This window comes from Bos indicus, chromosome 23, assembly GCF_029378745.1.
Source record: "Bos indicus isolate NIAB-ARS_2022 breed Sahiwal x Tharparkar chromosome 23, NIAB-ARS_B.indTharparkar_mat_pri_1.0, whole genome shotgun sequence".
In the NCBI taxonomy this organism is placed as follows: domain Eukaryota; kingdom Metazoa; phylum Chordata; class Mammalia; order Artiodactyla; family Bovidae; genus Bos; species Bos indicus.
Window position 1 is genome coordinate 51,069,367 of NC_091782.1, and position 20,855 is coordinate 51,090,221.

The following is a 20,855-nucleotide window of genomic DNA, read 5'->3' on the forward strand; positions in this document are numbered from 1 at the left end:
CCTCGGTCGGCACAGGACACAGGCAGACTGTCCCAGCAGTATGCCTCTGTTTCCTAGGCAACCGAACTTGAAGTAAGACGATGGCTGGAACTGGGTACCGAATCAATTCGCTGGAGGTAGAAATGTGGGGAAGGCAAACTTCACATAAAACTGCAGACCGCATTGTCCAATTTACTATCACCTCAGCTGCTGTGTATCTTCCTCTAATTTACCTCCCACCTGGCTCACCTACCCGCTTCCTTCCTCCCCAGACTTTCCCCTCCAAAAGAAAACCCAAGTTTCAATCGTTCTGTTATCATCAGGATGATGCTTCTTTCTAGGCTGTCTTTAGGGGAGGATCAGGCGAAAAGAGCTAAAGGCAGAAGCACTTGGGCTAAGTTCTTGTGTGTGATGAGCCTCAGCAATGGGGTCCCGGCCAAAGCAATGATCTAGGAATTGCCCCCATGAGAAGCTGGGTGTGAAGACATTGTTTCAGGCCTTACTTCATAGGGAGGAAAATTCCCAAGTATTCTGGCAGATGAATCAGCAATTCTTAGACTTTGCCTGGCTTCAGCCTCAGGGACACCAGCTACCACGTTGGCTAGATCAAGGGTGTGGTAAACATCAGGGGAGACCCTGACTGGCAGATTGTACCACTGCCCTGCAAACATCACCCTGGAGTGTGACTGCCTCATGATTGCTATGGGTCTTCTATTCAGTCATGGACTTAGGGACAGCAGCTTACGACATGCTTGATGAATGAATGAATGAGCAAGTGAGTGAATGAGTGGATTTATTTTAATGGAGATCGTGGTGAGAAATCCCTCAGCCCACACAGAGTCCTTGGGTTTTTTATTTTCTTATCTTCGCTTTCTCACTTTGAGTCCTTACTTCCCAAATTTGCAAAGGAGGGAGAAACTTCCCCTACTCGCAAGCCCAGAGCGCCCCAAGGAGAAAGCCCCCAAGTCTGACACATAATGGCATTCCTTTAGTGCTTGCCAATTAAGCTGCATTGATCATCATGCAAAATAATCAGATGCTACTTTAGAATCAGTTTTGGGGCTTCTACCTTTTATACTGTCAATGTAATAATTCAAGAAGCTTTCATTAAGTGTATCGGGATAGGCAGGCAACAGCTAACTTTGTCTCTAAAGGGTCAAATATTAAATAGTAGATATTTTCTGCTTCCTGGGTCATGCAACCTCTGTCGGAACTCTTCCCCAATGTCCCTGCAGCATGAAAGCAGCTGTATGTATGTGTAATGGGTGCATATGAATGTGTGAAGCTGTGTTACAATAACACTTTATTTATAAACACAAGTGGAGGGCCAGATTCAGCCCAGGAGCAGTCGTTTTCCAAACCAAGAGCTAGGCTGGGTTCTAATTACAAACACCAGCAAATCTTTGAGGCTGAGAACACTGAAAGACTATTTCCCTTCATGTTACATGTCCAGGATGGGCTGGTGGTGGGGAGGGATTTGCTCCAAGGTTACTTTACCCCAGCTCAAAACCCCGCCGTCTCCATGAGGGTGTTTCAGTGTCTCCAGGGCAGAAGAGGAAGACCTTAGCCCAGGAAGAATGTGCATCATTTTCACTCTCGCATCCTGCTCTGGAGCTCATCACCCAGCCACGCCTGAACTCAAAGGTGTGGAGGACTGCAGTCTGAAATCACAAGAGAACTGCCTACTGGAGAATCAGAGTACTACTGACCACACGGTGCGTTAGGGATGTGCAAAGCCCTCGTTGAGAGAAGAAAAGGATGACAAGCAGGCCTCTTCCTGACGGTGGGACAGCTGTGCCTGCACGAACAGCAGGGAAGAGGGGGTGATGGGGAGAGGGGTCGGCTGTCTCTTTAGCTAAAATCACTATACTCCTCCAATCTAATGGACGGCTACACAACATATGACAAGGCTGTCGGGGTGGGTGTTCTAATTACTGACACTTTCAGAGCTAAGTCGCTTCAGTCATGTCCAACCTTTTACTATCCCATGGACTGTAGCCCGCCAGGCTCCTCTGTCCATGGGATTCTCCAGGCAAGAATACTAGAGTGGGTTGCCATGCCCTCCTCCAAGAGACCTTTCTGATGCAGGGATGAACCCACATCTCTTATGTCTTACGTCTTGTGCATTGGCAGACTGGCTCTTTACCACTGAACTGCCTGGGAAGACATTTCCAGCAGGCAAGGAAAATTTGGACGACCTAGGGTCTGGTGAAGGAACCCCCCCCTCCACGCGCCATCAGTGCCTCCAGCCTGTGTCTGGACAGAGACGTGGACCTACAGGGGAGGAGCAGGGAGGATGGAAGAGAAGAAAGCCCACATAGCCTTGCAGGCAAAAGTCATGGTGCAAGTTTTAGAAATAACAAAATAATTACCTGGGAAACTGTAGAAGATTTCAAAGGACAGACATTTAGCCCCAGCAAAGTTTACACGATGTCAGCCACAGACCCCAGTGGGACCTTCTTTTGATCATCACCTGTAAATTTGGGGGAACTGTAGTCCAATTCATTTCCTAAGTCGGGAAAAAGGCAGAACTGGAAAAGTCTGGCGTGAGGCTGTCAGTGAAAGGAGAAGAAAAGAGACAAAGGCTCAGGGCAGGGCCCTGTCCATCCCTGCCTCCAAGCCTGGAGACAGGAGGCCACACCGGGCCTCCAAGGGCCAGAGGACTCCTGACACCAGGAGCAGCCTGAGCCTCAAGGCACATGCAGCCTCGAGGCGAACGGCTTACCTTCCTAATGAAACAATCCATATTGTCAGTTCCCAAGAATGCTTGCCTGCTCCCCAGAGACTTGCAAGAATTAATTAATACTAAATGCTTGTCAAGCCCTTTGCCAATGTTAAGGATTTGTTTCATGTGAAAGGTCGGAGTAAGCACAAATAGAAGCATTTGGCTTTATTTTGTAAATATTCTGTCTGAGGATGAGCAAAAATGAACTTGCCCGTGGCAATCACAAGTGAGAACCTCTGCTTACAGAAGGCAGGTCACACACCTGCCTGCACGGAGTCGGGTACCTAATAAATATATGGTATATACTATGGGACTGCATCAACGGGTAGATGCACAGCTAAAGTTTATGATATATACTACGGAAGTGCATCAATGACAGGGACCTCGTTATTTCCTCCAAGAAACACCTTTGATATCTACCATAAGCTGTAAGAGCACGTTGGAGAAGACAGAGGGCAGGAGGAGAAGGGGGTGACAGAGGATGAGACGGTTGGATGGCATCACCTACTCAGTGGACCTAAGTTTGAGCAAACCCCGGGACACCGAGAAGGACAGGGAAGTCTGGTGTGTGGCAGTCCATGGGGTCGCAAAGAGTGGGACTCTATTGAGTGCCTGAACAACATCAGTTGAGTTCAGTTCAGTCGCTCAGTTATGTCCAACTCTTTGCGACTCTACAAACCACAGCACGCCAGGCCTCCCTATCCATCACCAACTCCCGGAGCTTACTCAAACCCAAGTCCATTGAGTCGGTGATGCCATCCAACCATCTCATCCTTTGTCATCCCCTTCTCCTCCTGCCCCCAATCTTTCTCAGCATCAGGGTCTTTTCAAATGAATCAGCTCTTCACATCAGGTGGCCAAAGTATTGGAGTTTCAGCTTCAACATCAGTCCTTCCAATGAACACCCAGGACTGATCTCCTTTAGGATGGACTGGTTGGATCTCCTTGCAGTCCAAGGGACTCTCAAGCGTCTTCTCCAACACCACAGTTCAAAAGCATCAATTCTTTGGCGCTCAGCTTTCTTTATAGTCCAATTCTCCCATCCATACATGACCAATGGAAAAACCATAGCCTTCACTAGACGGACCTTTGTTAAGAGCATGTGACCATTTCTTGGGATGACGGTGGAACACCTGGATTATTAACACAAGGTAATGGAGGGTTGTCTGTTGTCTAAAGGCGATTCAGAGGCAGACAGGGCCTTAGCTGGAGCCAGTCAAGCTCCAAGTCTGAGCGAACAGCCCCCAAGGCTTCCCTGGCTTCTGACACCACCTTCAAGGTCAGGAGCTTTCCGAAACAGCCCCTACTGTCAATAGGTCACGGGAAGGACTCACAGCACTCACTGGAACTGTTACCCTCACAACTATAGTTTGTTGTAGGGAAAAGACTGCAACCAGACAGACACACGCAAGGTAGAGCTGGGGTCCCGACCACGAGGCTTCCGCTGTCCTCAGGATTCCCACCCTCTTATTAACAGCATCACGTGTGACAGTCTGCATCAGGTATCCCAGCCTGGGACGCTCACCTGTTACGAAGGCAAAAGCAATGGACCAGTGGCGCCCGAGGTTGAACCCCAGTCCAGTCCCCTCTCTGCGGAGTTGGGGCTGGTATCACTTGGCCCCAGGGTCGTGAGCCACTCCACCCCCATTAGCATATACGGTCATGTGAGGTCCAAGGAGCCCGCGGTGAACAGCAAAGACTCTCTGATCAGGCAGGGAGGTGACCTCCCAGGAGCCAGAGACAATCATCTTTGTGGGAGGACCAATTCCTCACCACCCAGCTCCCAGGGAGAGCAAGGGTCTCTGCGTGGGAAGCGTGCTGGGGGCAGAGGTCTAAGCAGCAGTGCCCAAGAAGCCTGAGGGGAAATGATTATGCCCCAGATGGCAAGCCAGAGGATCGTCCATTTATGCTCTTCATGCCTACGTCCTCTCTGCGGAGCAGATGGGGAGGTGATGGGGAGAGAATGTTCTAGAAAGAAGCCACTGCTAATCACATACCCTAAGGCTGGAGCATGTTCAAGGAAGAACAGGGGAACCACTGCCGTGAAGTGGAGTGAGTGAGAGGGAAAGAGGCAGAGAGGGGACGCGGGAAGTCTGACCTCAGTGACGACCTCACCGTCTCCTCCGCGCAGGGAGAAGCCGTGCAGGTTTGTGCAGAGGAGCAACGTGAAGTCCAGTTTTCCAAAGGCCACTCTGTGCTGAGTGTTGGGACGGACTCAAGGAACACGTTCAGAGGGTGGAGTGCCCCAAGAAAGCGTTGCAATATTCCACACGTGAGATGAGCGTGCCCTGGACCAGGGTGCAAGTAGAGGTGGGGTTCTGGGTCAGTTGTGAAGGTGGGGCTGGCAGAATTTGCCCCCACAGGGGATCCAGGACTTAAAAAGACCGAAGTCAAGAAGAGCAGATCAGTCCAAAGTACATGCAGGAGAAAATGCAAAGACATGAGAAAACACTGAAGATGTGTTTGTAAGTGAAAAGGCATGCTGTGGGTTGGTGGGTCCAAAATGATTCCATTCTTGGAAAAAGGAAAAGACATATGTGTGGATACAAATACGAGAAGGCTGTCAACTGAACTGTTCCCTTGAGAGGGCTTATGATAGAGTTTATTTTTCCTTTTGCCTATTTTTAATTTCTACATTTCCCAATATGTACAAACATGGCTCTTTAACTAGGAAAAATAAAGCAAGTCATTTAAATCATTTTATCCCTGCATCTATCGCTACAGAACCCTCCTCCAGGTCGATCCTTGACACTCTCTGTGGTCCTGATGGTAATTAAAGCTACTAAAGACGTTATAGTTTCAAAGAGAGAAGACAGTAAAGAGATGGAAATCTTTACTTTATTTCCCAGAACCCATCTCAGGCAGAAGAGGGTCCATGCCTCGTGAACTCAGAGGAAGCAGACGCTTGGGAAAGTTTTAGTGGTAATTCATATCAAATTGTCTAACACACAGGAAGTGCCCAGAATGGTATCCAGAATGATTTGGTACGGCATCCTCTTTACCCGCGTCTCTGATGACGGACATTTAGATTGCCTTCGTGTCCTGGCTCCTGTGAACAGTGCTGCTATGCACACTGGGGCTCATGAACCTTTTTAGTTGCGGCTTTTCTGGATATACGCCCGGTAGCGGGCTGTTGGGTCACAGGCTAGCTGTGGTTTCAGTTTTCTGAGGAAGCCCCACACTGTTTTCCATAGTGGTTGCGTCAATTCACACTCCCACCGGCAGCGCCTGAGGGTTTCCTTTCCTCCACACCCTCTCCAGCAATATGGGTACCAAGGAGTAAAGGGCAGGGTGGGAGAAATTGGGAGCTTGGGATTGGCATATGTACACTGTTGATCCTGTATATAAAGTAGATACATAATGAGAACCTGCTGTGCAGCACAGGGAACTCTATTTAACGCTCTGCGGGGACCTGAATGGGAAGGAAGTCCAGGAGGGAGGGGACTCTTGTCCACGTGTGGCTGACTCATTTTGCTGTGCAGTAGAAATAATACAGTGTGTACAGCAACGATACTCCAGTAACAATTAATCTAAAAAAAGAGTCACCGGGACACCTATCGGCTCCAGCTTGCTGTTGAGGGTCTGCCTCCTGCGCTGCTAGAAGAGGCAGCACATTCAGGTGGGGAGAAGGAGGAAAGCCGTGTGCAGCTCAGACCCTGGTGTCACAGGTGAGCGAGGAGGATGGAAGGACGTGCTGGGATTTTGCGGCCTGGAGGTTGCAGAAGCTGACCTCAATCCTAAAGAAAGAAAAGGGGCAGATGAAGGCAGGCACAGAGGAGAGGAGAAAGTTCCAGATTAAACAAAGGGCTTGTTCTCTTTACCGCTCTTCAGTGAACGACGACAGCTTCTCTGGAGAAACCCCCTGAGGAACACTCAAGCCCCCTCTTCACAGGAAGCTCTATTACTCCTGGTGCACGGCGGCGGCTCCCCCAGCCTCCTCATCTATGGAAATGTTCCTATCTCCCTAAAATAAAACCTTAATGGAGTTAGGATTATTTAACTAATCCTCTCCTTTTAAATGAACAGTGAAAACGGAAACCTTTAAATGATGTGCTGGAGGTTATTTATGTGTTTAAGAAATGAGTTTCTTCAGCGTAATAATTTTAGCATTGCCAGTCTCACAGTTAATGACTAAATAAATGGCTCCCACTTTCGGTTTTGGTAAATATTCCTCACTCCATCATCATTTACTCTCTTAGGGGAGCCGTAGATGGCACCATAAACTCAGCGCGGAGAATTGGTTCAAGTTTCTTTGATGCAATATTTAGCAGAAACTGCCTATCACATCCTTTAGAGGAGATAATGGATTTTTCTCCTTTTCTGGAAAGTCTGTAACTATGACAGTCACAAAATGAGCGTTTTATCCTCTCTGGACCTGAGTCTACTCTAGTTCTCAAATTGTGCAGATTTAGACATCGGCACGAGGCTAATTCTCTCCCATCCTGTAAATGCCCAGCCTTTGTCACCGCCTTCACTAGAGAAGGAAGTGATCCCCTGGTCTAGGACAGGGCACCTCCTCAGGCCTGCTGACTGTGGGCAGCTGAGTCAGCGACCCCTGACCCGGCAGGCGTGTTGCAGGCTCACGAGGCCTCACATTCAGACTTCTCCCGCCATAGCAAAGTGCCATCTGCAACCACAGCAGAGGTCAGCCCTGGAGTCCACGCTGTGCCCACATGTCCTGGAAGAGGCACTCTGCTGTGAGCCCTGGAAGGCAGGCACCACGGGTCATCCCCAAGCTCAAGCTGCCATGATGAGGGGCTTCCCAGGTGGCTCAGAGGGAAAGAATCCGCCTGCCAATGCAGCAGGTGCAGGAGACGCGGGTCGGATCCCTGGGTCGTAAAGATCCCACATGCCACAGGGCAGCGATACACCATGAGTACCGGGCCTGTGCTCTAGAGCCCGGGAGCCGCAACTACTGAAGGCTGCCTGGAGCCTGTGCCCTGCAACAAGAAAAAAAAAGAAAAAACAACACCGAAACGAGAAGCTCACGCACTGCAACTAGAGAGTAACCCCCACTCAGCACAAGTAGAGAAAAAGGCCGCACAGCAGTGAAGACCCAGCACAGCCGAAAACAAGTAAGTAAATAAAAATTTTAAATAATTCAAAAAGGAAAGTGACTTTATTTTAAAAAAGAAAAGACTCTGTGATGGGAAGATTGCACCTGCCCCACCCCCACCCAACGCATCCCTCTGGCCCCTCCGTCTTCTGGATTTTTCCCGAAGCCCCGTCTCCCTCTAGCTTGCCAAACGTGTGCTTCTTGTGTCTTGCTCCACCACTGTCTCCTCCCTGCAGTGTGAGCTCCGGGGCAGGCGCTTTGCCCTGCTTTGTACTAGCTGGGCGAGTGGACCTCAAAAAATACGTAGTGAGGAATAACTCAAGTGCCCCAGAGTCTAGGAGGGCACTGGAAACACAACAGGTACCCGAGAGACCGTTGCTGAACGCACGAGGGGTCTGTGGGTGTACGCGTGTCGTGGCAGCCCATCCCACACGACAAGGAAACTGAGGCACCACTGGTTCCGCAGGTTCCTCGGGGCCCAGCGAGGGGGGGACAACACAGAGGATGCACTCTTAGCTCTGCGTGCCTGCTAAGTCGCTTCAGTCGTGTCTGACTCTGTGCGATCCCACGGACTGTAGCCCACCAGGCTCCTCGGTCTGTGGGATTCTCTAGGCAAGAACACTGGAGTGGGTTGTCATGACCTCCTCCAGGAGATCTTCCTGACCCAGGGGTCGAACTCGCCTCTCCTGTGGCTCCTGCATTGCAGGCGGATTCTTCACCTCTGAGCCACTGGGGAAGCCCCTAACTTAGCTTGATGGAGTGTCCAACCTCTTGCAACAATGCAAAACTGAATAGGATTGTTTACTGCGGAAACAGACCATTGAGAATGCAGAGATTTATCGATATAAACATGCACATTTTAATTACAGCTTGTAACTACGAGTAGCTTAGAGACAAAAAATCTAATATCTGGCCCCAGTTCTCTTTTCAGTTACCTGTTTATCCGTGGATTGCTTCTCCGTCTGCTTCTGCATCATCAACATATATTTTAAAATATTTATTGTGCATCTATTTTGTGTTGAGCGCTGTTCTATGCATAGAATACACCCAGTGAACAAAAAACCATCCTGTCCTTGTGAAGTCCACCGCCTTGCAGGGGAGAGAGATAATGAGTTATGAGTATGAGAAGAAAAGGACATTGTAAAACATGTTAGAAAGTGGTAACTATGGAGAGGAAAATTAAGTCGAGCAGGAAAAGGGGGCAAGAACATCTGGACGAGTGTAGGGACCATGGCCCGACGTGCAGGAGGGAGCCAGGAGGGGAGGGGCCAGGACCAAGGCCTGAAGGGTGGCGCCTGGCACATCCAAGGAGGGAGGAGGCCGGGCTGGCTGCTCCAGGGTCCAGGGCCAGCAGTGAGAGATGGGGCCGGAAGTGATCAGGGCCAGAGGCCCCAGGGAAGACCTCGGCCTTTTTCCGGGGGCAGCTAGGAGCCCACTGCAGGGTTTCAGAAGAGCTGCCACACCACAAACTTTCATCTCAAAAGGATCCTCTGTGTCTGTGTTGAAAGTAAACTCCAGGGGACAGAGGTTGGGGTAGGAAGGTCAGGTCAGAGGCTCCACGTGAACCCAGACAAGAGCCGATGGTGGCTCGAAATAGACCAGGAGCAATTGAAGTGGAAAGGGCCCTCCGAACTCTCTAACATACCAATTATTTGTACCTTCAAGCCTGAAGCCACGCAGCTGCTTCTCTGTCTCTCTTTTTGGCTAACTTTTATGGAAAAATGTATAAGTTCTCCGTGTCGAGTTTGATAAATATTCTCAAAAAGAACACACTTGCCGCCCGAATGGGAGTCAGAGGCCTCACTGTGCCTCCTAGCCCCCACCCTCTTCTCCAAAGGTGAGTAGCCTTAAGCAGTGTGGATTAGGGGTTTTTTTTTGGAGGGGGGCTGGTTTGGGAGGTTGATGTGGACCATTTTTAAATTTGTTATTGAATTTGTTACAATATTGCTTCTCTTTTGTGTTTTGGTTTTTGGGCCGTGAGGCATGTGGGATCTTAGCTTTCCCATCAAACCCACACCCCTTGAACTGGAAGATGAAGTCTTACCCACTGGACTGCCAAGGAAGCCCCCAGTTGTTGTTTTTTAATTTATATGACTATAGAGCAATTATATGAGTCTTTTATGTCTGGCTTTTTTTTTTTTTCAGTGACATTTCAGTGTATAGCAATAGCTGGTTCATTTCATCAGATTTCCAGCCGTTCTATTTCCACCATTTACTCTATTTTCACCATTTACTCTATTTTCTTTATTACTAATCACTGTCATTTAAAATTCACGTCAATGCACCTGCATATCTGCTAGCAGCAGGTTTTTTTCTATCGTCTATTTTTGCTCTTTGGGCTGGATACCAGTACTGTGCATGGAAACTTGTAAGAGCTGTGAATGATGTCTTTTTTCCTGAAAGGATTTATTTGTGCTTCTGGCAAACAGAGCACTTTAATCTAATCTGTGATTGAGCTGATCCAGAACATGGTTTCAACCTCAGAGGCTGGTTCATTTCTCACTCGCCCTTACTGCTGGGGTTCCACCTGCCAGCCAGGGGTTCCTTCAAGGACCCCTCCTCGTGGGTAGACGCTGAATCCAAAGTTCTGTCTTTGCAGTACTATCAGACTGCTGAAATCTCTGTTGAGCTTCTCAGCCTCAGAGCAGTCACTTCCTGCTTATCTTCACAGCTTTTCTGCTGCAAATAAATTGGCAAATAGCTCAAGAGAAAAATAGCAGAGCACCCAGGCTCGTCTCCCTGCGGTTCTGAGGGTCTGAGAACCCTGTGGTCACTTCCTCTGTCCCAGGATGCCGCCTGGAATGTATAGGCTGAGCAGCTGGCAGAAACCCAACCAAGAAGACAGGAAGGAACAAGTGGAAACTGCAGAAGGTGACCCCCAACCTCAGATAAGACAGCAAATCTCTACGGAATGGCTGAGATCGGCGCTACCCTCGGGAATCTAATGAACACGGGTGAAGGTTGCCGTCTTACCCCCATTCAATCCATCTGTTATGGTTTCCGCAAAACTCAGATGGATTTTCACGGATGCGTACTCAGTTGCTAAGATGTGTCCGATTCTTTGTGACCCCATAGACTATAGCCTGCCAGTCTCTTCTGCCCATGTTTGGGATTTCCCGGGCAGGAAAACTGGAGTGGGTTGCCATTTCCTTCTCCAGGGTATCTTCCTGACCCAGGGATCGAACCTAAGTCTCCAGCAGCTCCTGCATTTATTTTTCATATTTTGTTTGATTATTTGTCTAGGCTTTGCCAGGTCTTAGCTGTGGTGTGTGGGATCTAGTTCCCTGACCAGGGATTGAACCAAGACCCCTGCATCAAGAGCTCAGGGTCTTACCCACTGGACTACCAGGGAAGTCTGAGCAGGTGGGCTATCGCTTTATCACTGAGACCCCAGGGAAGCCCTGGATTTTCATGAATGATTGTAGATTACCAAAAACTTACCCAATGAGTAGTCCCAAATGTAGCTGCTGAATCAGAGCTGGTATCTAATCTAAACCAGAACAGATCAACACTGCCTTTGGTACTTGGGTTGCGACTATCCATCTGGCAGTGAGTTCTTTTAAAACCTTCTTGGGAGAGAGAGCCAAAGCAGCTGCGTTTCATCAAAAGGACCGAAGTGCAGGTTCACCACCTTATCCCAAGTGAGTCCCCAAGGACACACTCACCCTCCTGCTCTCTGTCGTCTTGACAGTCCCCAGAATACCATGCTGGTCTACTGTGCTCCTGGCATCATGCTAATTGGAAGGGCAGATAGGAAGTGGTGAGGGCTTTGGAGGCTAGAGTGAAATGCGTGTGTCAGAACATAACAATTCTTTAAGCTTCCCAAGTCCTGCCATACTGATGAAGATCTAAGAGGTCGGTGCCTCTTACGGGGATGCCCTCTAAGGTAAATGATTACCTCGTATAAAATGGTCCGTGGCTTGGGGACACTTTGGATTTGGGGGGCAGCCTATATTGCACTTGATACTATTTCTTGAGTGAGGCTTGAGTGGGGCCCACAGTATAAGGGGCTCTCCAGAAATTCTAGGTTTCAGTGCAGCCCATCCTGCCACTGAGGCCACATAATTTATCAGCTCCATCGGTGCTAGACGTATCCAGAGTGGAATAAGATGCTGTGAGGGACCTTAGACAAGCCCCGGTAGGAGACTGGCAGTGCAGAATATCGAGGGTTCTAGACCGAGGTCATGGCCGTTCCATTTCAGGGACTATTTACTGTGAAAACACTCCTATTTAAAAACCAGCTCCTGGGAAAAGCCCGGCGGATTCACAACGACAGTTGCCGAGTCCGTGTGTTGGCAGGTGGGACCCCCAGGCGGCCGCAGACTGTTTGGGGCACTCGGGACCAGTTTTCAAAACAGCCTTTCCCTGGACGTCTCGTCGTCCTGCCTTGTGGCTCCAGACCTTGAGCGATTATTACAGTGGAAGAAACCAATAATTTCAAGACACCAAGCAGATGATGTGAAAAAAGGAAATCTGCATGATGTTTAAGTCCATGTGTAAATATCCCTGCCTCTCCTTTTATGCAGAGGCTTGGCTGTGGTACTGGAGTAATTGTCTACCTTATGAAAAGATCTCCAAGAGGTTTGTCTCATTCTCCTTGGGCTGTGAAAAAGATTAATCCTAGATGTAATGATGTTTATCAGAGTATGTATCTAAAGAGACTAACTGATGAAGCTAAGAATTTGAAAAGCCCCAATCATCCAAGCGTTATAGCTTTCACTGAAGCTGGCGATGGTTGTCTTGCTTTGGAATATGGAGGTGAAAAGTCTCTGAATGACTTAATGGAAGAACAAAATAAAGACAGCCAAGATCCTTTTCCAGCAGCCATACTTTTAAAAGTTGCTTTGAACATGGTAAGAGGGTTAAAGCATCTACACCAAGATAAGAAACTGCTCCGTGGAGACATAAAGTCTTCAAATGTTGTTATTAAAGGTGACTTTGAAACAATTAAAATCTGTGATGTAGGAGTCTCTCTATCATTGGATGAAAACATGACTGTGACTGCCCCTGAGACCTGTTCCGTTGGCACTGAGCCTTGGAGACCTAAGGAAGCTCTGGAGGAGGATGGTATTATTACCGACAAGGCAGACATACTAGCCTTTGGCCTTGCTCAGTGGGAAATGATGACTTTATCTATTCCACACATCAGTCTTCCAGACGATGATGATGATAAAACTTTTGATGAAAGTGACTTTGATGATGACGCATACTATGCAGCTTTGGGAATGAGGCCGCCTATTAACATGGAAGAACTGGATGAAACGTACCAGAGAATAATTGAGCTCTTCTCTGTGTGCACTGAGGAAGATCCTAAAGGTCGTCCTTCGGCCACGCACACAGTGGAAGCTTCAGAAATGGATGTCCTGTGGTCAGCTCATACCCATGACTACTGGAGCCTCAAGTATGGCTCATGTACACAGCGGTTCTGTTTACAACCATACATTTATGTAGCTGTTATGATGATCCATAATTATTAGCTGGAAGTGGCCTATTTTAGGACCATAGATAGTACCTTAGTAACATCTGACCAACTGTTTCTATTACAAAGGTATTTCATGTATGCTTATGTTAATAAGCTGGAGAAGGCAATGGCACCCCACTCCAGTACTCTTGCCTGGAAAATCCCATGGACGGAGGAGCCTGTTGGGCTGCAGTCCACGGGGTCGCTAAGAGTCGGGCACAATTGAGCGACTTCACTTTCACTTTTCACTTTCGTGCATTGAAGAAGGAAATGGCAACCCACTCCAGTGTTCTCGTCTGGAGAATCCCAGAGACGGAGGAGCCTGGTGGGCTGCCGTCTATGGGGTCACACAGAGTCGGACATGACTGAAGTGACTTAGCAGCAGCAGCAGCAGCATGTTAATAAGCACTTGAGATTGTAGAGAGTTTTCTATAAAGTTTAAGAAACTAGTCAAAAATTTGAACTTTATATAGATTTTAAAAGAATGCTGTAAAACTGATGTCTAACGTTAATCTGGACTGAGTGACTATTCGATTGATGATCTTTCTCAGATGTTCTCTATTTAATGGATCTACTGAAATTAGACTTTGTGTATTACAAAATAAGTCTACACTTGCTTACCTTTTAAAACAAACCTTTTGCTGGCCTTTCTTGGCTGATGTGCATATTAAATGCAGTCGCTGAGACCAGAGACCTGGGATAAGGCTCAAAAAAGTGGTTCCCTGGGTATATCTAAACAGTTTTGCTTAAGGCTCATCTTGTTCCAGAGCTTTGGTTTTTGCTTTAATTTATTGAATGTATTTTCTGTACTTGTATCTTTAATACTTTTATTTACTGATCTGTATCTTAAGCATATCACAGTATTGGTATAAAAATAAAACCCTAAAAGGACTATACAGAATAAAGGACTTGCCAGTTACCCAAAGGTGTGTTATCCTATTTTGTACTCTACTGAATTGAGTGTTGTCATTAAACTTACTGAGTGAAAGTTTAAAAAAAAAACAAAAAACAAAACAGCTCCAGGACTTCCCTGGCAGTTCAGTGGTTAAAACTCCATGCCCCCAAGGCAGAGGGCGGCGGTGGGAGGGCGGGGGGGTGGGGGGTCGGGGGGTAAAGCGGTGGGGGGGTGGGGGGTGGGAGTGGGGGGGGAGGGGGGAGGGGGTTGGGGGGGTTGGTGTGTGTGTGTGTGTCTGTGTGTCTGTGTGTGTGTGTGTCTGTGTGTGTCTCTGTGTGTGTGTGTCTGTGTCTGTGTGTGTCTGTGTGTGTCTCTGTGTGTGTGTGTCTGTGTCTGTGTGTGTGTGTGACTAGTTACGAGCCAAAGATTAGAGAGGAAAAAGCCTCTGAAGTATATAAATAGCCTGATGAACTCAAATATACTCTATGTCTGGAGAATCATAGGACAAAGCGATTTCCTTTTTCATCTACAGAGTGAAGGGGTTCGCATGGACGAACGCCACGTATGTGCCTTATGCAACTTCAAGGCTCTGGGAAACAGTTTGAAAGCCTGAGCTAATCCACCACTTTCTTCCAAAAATGTCTCCAGTCCATCCATCTCTGGCAGGGAAGAACCGTCCACGGTACTAACACCCCCCAGAGAAGGGGACTGGTGCGGCTTCCCAGTTACCATGGTGCTCTACTATTTTGACACAAGTGGAAATTGCTTTAAGGCTCTCCTGCTGCAGGTGAATCCTCATGTTCTTCTAGTCTCAGGGGAAACAGGAAGAAGTTGCCTTCGTTTCACCATGTCCTTTTACATCCCTCAGGGTATAATCGTTTTTATATTCGATTGGGATGTGATTCAGTTCAGTTCAGTTCAGTTGCTCAGTCGTGTCCGACTCTTTGCAACCCCATGAATCACAGTACGCTGTGCCTCCCTGTCCATTGCCAACTCCCAGAGTTCACTCAGACTCACGTCCATCGAGTCAGTGATGCCATCCAGCCATCTCATCCTCTGTCGTCCCCTTCTCCTCCTGCCCCCAATCCCTCCCAGCCTCAGGGTCTTTTCCAGTGAGTCAGCTCTTCGCATGAGGTGGCCAAAGTATTGGAGTTTCAGCTTCAGCATCAGTCCTTCCAATGAACATCCAGGACTGATCTCCTTTAGGATGTGACTAAGGGGAATTAAAAAAGGCTGAGAATATACATATCAAGCAATTCTTATTTGTGTGAGTTGTTCATTAAATTTGTTTGCCTCCCCAAGTAGATACATAGAACTGAGCAATGATATTTTTTATTATTAAAGGTTAAATTATGTCCCCCTCCAAAATATCTGTGTCAGAGTCTGAACCCCCAGTACCTGGGAATGTGACTTTATTTGGGCTCAGGTAGTTAGTGAAGATGAAGTCACACAGCAGTGGAGTGGGAGGACTGTGTCGTATTCCAGGATGCTGGGTGTCTTTATATGCCACGGGAAGACAGAGACACACACCGGGAGGAGCCGTGTGATGATGGAGGCAGAGACGGAAGTCATTCAGCTACAAGTCCTAGGATGCCAAGGAACGCGACAGCCACCAGGAGCTAGAGGAGGCGCCTGCTGGCACCTTGATTCTGGATTTCTAGGCTCCAGAACTGTGAGACAAGATGTTTCTTTTTTTAAGCCGTCTGGTATGCAGCCCTATGTTACGGCAGCCCTAGGAAAGTAATGTACTTGTATTAACCGTTTCTCTTTGATCAAGTCTCTAACACGAATTGATCAGAATAAAGTGTGTCTCCACAATTGACCCATTTCTTCTCTTTTTTGAGAGACTCTGGAAGCTCCTGAATTAAGAGGCTATTTTCAGGAATAGTAACCTATGTTTCAGTTTTGGCTATATTTAATTCTAATTTATAAATCAGTAGCACTTCTCCCAAAAAGATCTGTCCTAAATCCATCTGAAATTCAAAGAGGCACTGATTTCAAACAACTCACTACCTCCACAGTCCTTAATAGACACACAATTCTCTCTAAGAATAGCAGAGCATTATTCTAAAATTAAAATCACCACTAAAGCTGGGTGACAGAGTGCCTTTATGTGGGCCTCCACAGGCCTGGCTATGCCAGATTTAATTAAGGAGTTTTATTTGCATCAATAAATTATTATCCAAGGTAAAATAAAAGTTATTTGATTTGTTCACACTCAATTTCGTTTAGGTGTACAATTAGTGGTTTAAGTCTATTGCAAAATAATTCAGCCAAGAAATCAATTTTAGCACCTACCAAAAGCCCAACCAAGCTATAATTACAATCTTCTAAATGCTAATTGTGTACAGTTTGGGATAGGAAGTACATGTATATATCATCTTACTGTTTACCACCAAAAATTATACTTGCATAAAACATGGGAAAATTATCTTTGTTATTTATGACCCTCCACAGGCTAGGGTGTTCATTTTATAGTCCTTTCTGGATCAGTCCAGGTTAATAAAATACTGTTTTCTGTGGTTGTTTGTGTACCTTTTATTCTTCTTCAGCCGTTGGAAGTTAAAGAGGGTTGAGGCACAGAACTCCATACTTGGAGGCAGTGGGGACCGGAGACCGCAGTGGGAGCTGGGACCTCAGGGCAGAGCCTGGGTTTCTGGGGGCTTTGCTACCTGGATGCTCAGAGTGTTCACATCTGATAAGAGGACAGGCCACCAGCTTGGGGGTGAGTGACTAACAGAGGGACTGATGAAAACGAAGCTTGTTGCCTAATGGAAACTAAATATTGCTCCAGGGAGGCTGTAAGGTGACGACCCCTGACGAAGAACCAGGATAACATGTGACAACACTCAATAGGCTCTTCTGAGAGTCTTGGTGGCCTCTAAAGCATTCTGCATCTAAAAATTCTGCATGGGATATTGGGAACAATTGAAGAATGCAAAGGCAGGACACGTCTGAGTTGGGCTGTGCTGTTTTGATAATGTTCTCTTCCCATTTGCCAAAACCACAGTCCCCGTGACAAGGACGCTCGCATGCGTCCGGCAGGCCCAACACAGGTCTCTCTCCCTGGGAGGCGGATTAGCAAGTGACTGTCACTGCCACGCCTGCCAGGGAGCTGAAAAAGGACTGAGGACGGAGAAGCTGGGCGGTTCAGCCAGGGCCCCACAGCTCCTCCGGTACCACATTTTGACACTACGAATATTTTGCATTTCACAGGGAATGGCGAATGTCACAGCAAACACACATTCATTTTTCTATTTATTATTAAGAGCTATTTTGTATAGTGCTCATGTCCCACAGTGTCTTCTTGCCTGGGACTGTGGAAGGAAGCCTCATAACGTCTTAGCACATAAAGAACTGTTGTCAGGACTTCCCCGGGAGTACAGTGGTTAGGAATCTGCCTGCCAGTCCAGGGGACAGATGGAACCCTGGATGGGTTCAATCCCTGGTCCAGGGAAGGTCCCACGTGCTGCAGAGCAACTGAGCCTGTGCATCAGAACCACCACAGCCCACATGCCTGGAGCCGTGCTCTGCAACAGCAGAAGCCATGCAGTGAGACGCCCTCGCACGGCAATGAAGACCCAGAGCGACTAAAAATGAACAAAAATTAAAAAGAACTGCTCTCCTGAGCACAGGGCTGGGCGTGTCCCTGTTCACACAGCGCAGCCTCCCTCTGGAGAAACAGATGTATGTTCTTCTGGGCCACCTTCGTTCTAAGAACACCGATGAGACTCTCCAAGGTGCCCAGGTGTTGAAAGACAAGCAACGGTTGATTCAGAGAATGATGGTGGGGAAGGTGGAACAGGTGGAGGTGACAAGGCTGGAGGGTGTCATCTTCCACTGACACTGACCGTGATCGGCTCGTGGAAAATGCCACGTGACCCTGGCACTAAGTTCGAGGGAAGACAATGACAAATGCGGTGTGTCCAAAGGAAGTGCGGTGGGCAGTTAGGAAAGAGTCCTCGTGAGGAGGTGATGAAGGACCTGGGGGTGGCGAGTGTGGACTGGAGAAATCTCGAGGAGGCATCATACCTGGATCCTCCTAGGCCGAGGACCCGGAAGAAAGAGGCCGACATTCAGTGGAAGCATGGGGCGTGGTGAGATCACTGGAAAAGAGTACAGGCAGGAGAGTTCACCTTGGTTTAAGAAAAATCATCCTAACAATTACAGCGGACAGTGATGATCCATGGAATTTTCTATCCTTGGCTGGAATTATATAAGCAACAATTGGATAGCTGTCCAAAAGAGCGTCATTTGGCTCAAACAAATGGCCTTGGGTGTCTTCTGGAACCTAAGTGCCTACACCTCTAGGAACAAGGTCTTGGCTCCCTGGTTTCATTATTCCTTGGTGTCTGCTAGAGATCTCTCCACAGTACAGTAATCCTTTTTATCTCCTATGATCTCAGGGCCACTTAGAATATCATTTCTTTGGCTAACTTCTTGGCTCTGAAAAGCAATGCCAAAACCCAAAGGAATCATGATGTGCTGTTGGTAAATCTCTATAAATTGATGATCTATTTCTTATCTTAGTATCTCAGAGTTTGTAGGCATTCAGTAGAGTTTTGGTGGGTGAGTGAATGAATGAACACATGAATGTGAGCATTACTTATCTAATTTTGAAAACAGTACTTCAGGCTTCAAGGACAGAAGAAGAGGGAAGAATCCAGATAATCTTTTGAATCTTTTAAAGCAGATGTAAGTTAGAAATTAGTAACAATTGCTCATGATTTTTAAGAAAGACTCATAGCGTTTTATTTTTTACTCTTATGATAGAAAATTTCTTTAAAATGATTTTTTAGTCTATAAATATGCTGCTGCTGCTGCTAAGTCACTTCATTTTGTGTTTGACTCTGTGTGACCCAATGGACGGCAGCCCACCAGCCTCCCCCATCCCTCGGATTCTCCAGGCAAGAACACTGGAGTGGGTTGCCATTTCCTTCTCCGATGTATGAAAGTGAAAAGTGAAAGTGAAGTCGCTCAGTCATATCTGACTCTTCGAGACCCCATGGACCGCAGCCTACCAGGCTCCTCTGTCCATGGGATTTTCCAGGCAAGAGTACTAGAGTGGGGTGCCATTGCCTTCTCCAAGTCTATAAATATACATGCATACATTACACTAAGTGGTGAAATATAAAAAGCATCTCCTTTATTTTTTTAATTTTTTGGGGGGAGGGTCACATCACTTCTCACGTGAGCTCTTAGTTCCCAAACCTGTGCCCCTAGAAGAGCAGAGTCTTAACTACTGAACTGCCGGTGTTGTTCAGTTGTGAAGTTGTGTCTGACTCTTTGTAGTTCCACAGACTCTAGCACGCCAGGCCTCCCTGTCCATCACCAACTCCTGGATCTTGCTCAAACTCATGTCCATTGAGTCGGTGATGCTATCCAACCATCTCATCCTCTGTCACCCCCTTCTCCTCTTGCCCTCAATCTTTTCCAGCATCAGTAATTTAAAAATTCATTTATTGGTCATATATAAATCAAACAATAAAATAGAATTAAAAAACCCACAGATTTATAACCACCAAAATGATCTCTTCTTTGACTGTCTCTGCTCTCATGACTAAACAGCATGGAAACAGAAGTCTTGCGCTCACAGACTCCCTTGTGAGCTCACAGGCCACCTGGTCAGCTCCGTCTGCTCTCAGGGGGCAGGTGTACTTTTGGGAGCTGCACTTCCTCTCCCGTCTTTACATAGAGCTTCCTCCTGGAGAAGCAAAGCAAACTGCTCCTCTCGGTCAGAATCTTCTCTATAATTCCTCTCATTAAAGACTCAACCTGGGTGAAGTATAGTGGATTCCCTTTAATAAAGAATTTAAATCAAATTGAAGTTTTTTTTATTATGCTTCCCTGATAGCTCAGTTGGTAAAGAATCTGCTTGCAATGCAGGAGACCCCAGTTTGATCCCTGTGTTGGGAAGATCCCCTGGAGAAGGGATAGGCTACCCACTCCAGTATTCTTGGGCTTCCCTTGTGGCTCAGCTGGTAAAGAATCCGCCTGCAAGGTGGGAGACCTGGGTTCTATCCCTGGCTTGGGAAGATCCCCTGGAGAAGGGAAAGGCTACCCACTCCAGTATTCTGGCCTGGAGAATTCCATGGACTGTATAGTCCATGGGGTCACAAAGAGTCAGAAATGACTGAGTGACTTTGGCTTCACATATTAAATAATTATGAGAAAAATATGTGTGGGGTCAGAAAAGGCATAAATCATAGAATAGGCATATATATATGCATATATATATACATATATATATATATACATACACATTTATTCAAAATGGACTACTACTCACCCATAAAAAAGAATTAAAAAAGGATGCCATTCGCAGCACCATGGACGGACCTAGCAATCGTCATACTAATTATCATACTAAGTGAGTCAGAGAGAGAAGCGCAGATATCGTGTGACGCCACTTGCACACGGAATCTAAAAATTATACAGATGAACTCATCTACAAAACAGAAATGGACTCACAGATGTCGTAAACAACTTATGGTCATCAAAGGGAAAAGATAGGGGGAGAGATGAATTTGGAGTTTGGGGTTAACATATGCACTCTACCATCTATTTCATAATAGATAACTGACAAGAACCTACCGCATAGCACAGGGAACCTACTCAAGATTTTGTAATAACCTATAATGGAGAAGATAATCGTGATGGTGTGATCACTCACCTAGAGCCAGACATCCTGGAATGGGAAGTCAAGTGGGCCTTAGAAAGCATCACTATGAACAAAGCT

The 20,855-nt window shown here is 47.1% G+C and overlaps 1 long non-coding RNA gene and 1 pseudogene across 1 annotated transcript; both read left to right on the top strand.

The window, feature by feature from the left end:
* Nucleotides 1-9,081: 9,081 nt before the first annotated feature.
* LOC139179116 (uncharacterized) lies at nt 9,082-15,934 on the top strand. Its single transcript, XR_011563524.1, has 2 exons — nt 9,082-9,597; nt 15,602-15,934. It is a non-coding gene; the product is annotated as an uncharacterized lncRNA (long non-coding RNA).
* On the top strand, nt 11,635-14,140 carry LOC109576759 (lymphokine-activated killer T-cell-originated protein kinase pseudogene; annotated as a pseudogene).
* Nucleotides 15,935-20,855: the final 4,921 nt, after the last annotated feature.